Source organism: Otolemur garnettii, unplaced genomic scaffold, assembly GCF_000181295.1.
Source record: "Otolemur garnettii isolate 467f Iridium unplaced genomic scaffold, OtoGar3 scaffold00285, whole genome shotgun sequence".
In the NCBI taxonomy this organism is placed as follows: domain Eukaryota; kingdom Metazoa; phylum Chordata; class Mammalia; order Primates; family Galagidae; genus Otolemur; species Otolemur garnettii.
Window position 1 is genome coordinate 234,460 of NW_003852680.1, and position 3,775 is coordinate 238,234.

Genomic DNA, 3,775 nt, shown 5'->3' on the forward strand with positions numbered 1-3,775 from the left:
TGAACCTCCTGACTCAGCCTCCAGAGTAGCTGGGTCTACAGGGGCCATCCCCAAGACCAGTTAATGGATATTTTTATAGAGATAGGGTCTTGCTGTGTTGTGCAGGCTAATCTCAAACTCCTGACCTCAAGTAATCCTCTGGACTCAGCCTCTCAAAGTAGTAGGATTACAGGCCTGAGCCACTGCACTCAGCCTTCATGTTTTCTTTATTCAGTACTCTGTTGATGGACACTTAGGTTGAGTCCATATCTTTGCTATTGTGAATAGTGCTGTGATAAACCCATGAGTGCAGGTATCTTTTTTATATATTGATATCATTTCCTTTGGTAGATATCCAGTGGTGGGATTGCTGGAATTGAATGGTAGTTCTATTTTTAGGCCAGAAAAGAACACTTTTTATTTTCTGGTATGAAACTTATCTTTCCAGGGATACATTCATGGATGTATTTGTTCAAGTATTCTCTTTTCCCCCTTCTCTCCCCTCATTCCCACCTTGTATTTGCATGTCCATATATGCACAGTCACACCCACACACAGAATATCTCTCTGTCGCCCCACCATATAAAGTATATGTATGTAAGTTTATGGATATAAACTTGCTATTTTTAACCTTTTTCTGCTTTTCAGTCTACAATGTCCTCCACTATCTTGCTACCTATTAGCTAAAGGCCCCTTATTAATAATTAGGTGTTTGATTTCAGCTGTGATGAGTACAGATGTGGGCGGCTGATGGGAAGAAAGTTGGAGCGTGTTTATTGTTGTCTCAGGATCTGGAAGTGTGAAATTCAGATAGGCATTGCTTGGGAGGAGTTCCCACAGGTTTGTGGTTGAGACTCAGTTTCCTGAGAAAAGGGAGGTCAGGGCCAAGAACACAGGGGCAGTAAACCTATGACTCTGGGAGGGAGATGGAGGCTTTTTCTTCAGCATTCCTTCTAGGCCAGATACTTGTGCATTATTACCCATAGTCCACATGGTGGCCCTATGGTGTCAGGATTACCACTGTTGTATGCAGGAGGCCTACAGAGTTGTTAGCTCTGACAGCATTGGGACACAGGTGTGTGTCATCCCAAGGCCCACATAGCAGCCCTGGCATCACCTGGGAGTTAGTGAGACATGCATGTTCTAGAGCTCAACCAGCCCCACAGAATCCAACCCCTTAGAGAAGACCTTAAAGTTAGCACTTTGGGGGAAATGCCGTAGGAATGGTGCAGAATCTGTGCTCTCCTGTAGTAGCCCCAGAACCTCCCAAGCTGGAGCTGAGAACGTCTGAGGGAGTGGAAGGCAGGTCTGTGGAAGCAGGAGGGCAGGTCATGGAAAAGCCAGCAGCACCCGCCACCCCCGCTGTGCACACACAGCCGCCACTGTTCTCGCTTGGAGCCTTCTTGTGGTAGTCAGTTCGTGGAAGGTGTGCGAAGTGTTTCTTGTTCTGTGACTTTGGAAATTAACTAAAAATAGGTTGTTTACTTGATACTGGGTCTCACTCAGGGTGCACATGAGTGATGGAAATGCTGAAAGAGATCATTATACGAATCGCAATGCTTGAAGAGTGCAGTCCAGGTGACCGTGGACTCCTTCCCCAAGAGCATCACTGTGTGAGTTGACCTCAGACACCCTTGGGCCTCTTAACTATGGCTTCCCTTGCTAATTTAGCCGGGTGTTCTCATGGTCCATGCAGGTCCACATCTACCCTGGTAGAGACAGGTTGCAGCCTGCCTGGACCAAATGAGGACTTAGCATCATCATAGGTGGCACATGAAGGAGCAGACACAGTCCTGGTTCCTTATGGTGTGACTGTGGCCCACACAGCACATGACCACTGGGTACCCATAGTGTGCTGCATCATGTACAAGGGACCTCCTATGATGGTCACCTTCTCTAATAGGACAGCTAGGAAAGCACAGAATGGGCTCTCTGGCATTGTGTGAGTGCTGTAATTGGTGATGCTGCATTAGGAAGGGTGAGGATAGTATTTGAACACAGACCTGGACAATGAAGCTGCCAGTCAGAGTCCCTGGAGCAGAGAGGAGAGGCTGAGGTGGGGAGTCTGTGGGTCCTGCAAGGAGCTTGGGTTTCACTCCAAGTATGTAGGGAAGGGCCTTTGACAAAGGAGTGACCTTTCTTTTTTATTTTTCTGTCTCCTAGGCTGGAGTACGATGGTGTGCAGCCTCCAACTCCTAGGCTTAAGCAATCCTCCCTCTGGGCCTCCAGAGTAGCTGGACCTATAGGCACCCGTCACAGTGCTTGGTTGATATTTCTTATTTTTTGTAGAGACAGGATCTCACCAGATTGCCTTGGCTGATCTCAAACTCTTGGGCTCAAGTGATCCTCTTACCTCAGCCTCCCAAAGTGCTGGGATTATAGGCACGAGCCACTCTGGTGTTATGATACATATATGTGTATGTTTTTGTCCATGATTCATAACTCCTATAGCCGTAGTTACAGTCTTTTGTTATGGCATTGGGGTTACAGTCTTTTGTTATGGCGTTGGGGCCTCAGTAAACAGAATCTCTCTGACTTCCCCACCTCTCTGATTGTGGGGTCTTAACACTGTCATTCAAGATTGGGTCTCACCCCATATCCTGAAGGCTAGTCACATTTTGATGAGGTTGTCCATAAAAACCCAAGAAGACTGGGTTTAGAGAATTTCCAGATAGCTGAAGGGTTCCTGGAACATGGCAGCCCAAGGAGGGCGTGGGAGCGCTGCCCTACCCCCTACACCTTGCCATGAGCATTTCTCTAAGCCAGTGAATGTGAATGTTTCCCTGAGTTCTATGAGCCTCTTCAGCATATCAAACCCAAAGAGAGAAGAGGTTGTGGCTGGTCAGTCAGAAGCGCTAGAGGCTGGACTTGCAAGTAATGGGAAGGATGGATCAGTCTTAGGGACTGAGCCCTTGAGCTGTGGGACCTTACTCTGGCTCTGGATAGTGTAGGAACTGACTTAGAGGTTACCCAGCTGGTGTCTGCTGCTTGGTTTATGTGGAAAACCCCCACACTTGGTCATAGCTGTCTTCTGTGTTGATGATTATTAGAGCAGAGGAAAAAACAGCTTGAGGGGTGTTTTCCTAAAGTAGCCACATTTTCTGTTTTCTGACTTATGTCATTGGCTGCTGGATAGAGAACAGGTGGTAGGGCTTGGGTGAGATGAGGGAGTTGATTGAGAGGTTGTCCAGGTGTGGACCCTGCCTTGGATAGTGGACTTTGGAAAATGACTAAAAATAGGTTGTTTACTCAATATTGCGTCTCACTCAGCAGGCACATAGTGATGGAAATGCTGAAAGAGATCATTATATAAATTGCAGTGCATGAAGAGTGCATTCCAGGTGACTGTGGACAGCTTCCCCAAGAGCATCACTTTTGTGGGTTGACCTCAGACAATGCCTGAGCCTTGGGTGTTGAGGTGGTCCCAGGGATGGAAGGCAGGACAGCTGCCAGGAATTGCTAATGGATTATCTGAGAGGATGTGGAAGAGAGGAATCCAGAACTCCTGGACTCCAGGGTGCCTTTATCAAAAAGGCACAATGGGGCTTGTAGGTTGGGAGTGCCTGTTAGGGTTAGAGTGAGATGCCCAGCAAGTGATTGGATATTTGAGTCTGAATCCTGGAGAGTGTGTGGGCTGGAGAGATGTGTTTGGGAGGCAGGAGCTTGGAGGTGACATGTAATTCTATGGGACCGTGTTGACTTATCTAGGAAGGACAGTTTGTGTTAGAAGCCCTAGTCTGTGCCCCAGGTCAGAGAGGTATAAGAGAATGAAGCAGCAAAGGAGACTGAACACAAG

The 3,775-nt window shown here is 47.5% G+C and overlaps 1 protein-coding gene across 3 annotated transcripts in view; it reads left to right on the forward strand.

Annotated features, from left to right (window-relative positions):
• The window catches only part of SNAP47 (synaptosome associated protein 47), a 48,801-nt gene that overhangs the window by 4,173 nt on the left and 40,853 nt on the right, over positions 1–3,775 (forward strand). Inside the window, exon 1 of one of the 3 annotated variants that reach the window (XM_023508873.1) lies at positions 1,509–1,592. The exons of the other annotated variants lie outside the window; for them this stretch is intronic. The gene's annotated coding sequence lies outside the window, so the exon portion shown is untranslated. Of the gene's footprint in view, positions 1–1,508; positions 1,593–3,775 lie in introns of those variants that run through there. 3 annotated transcript variants of the gene reach the window in all.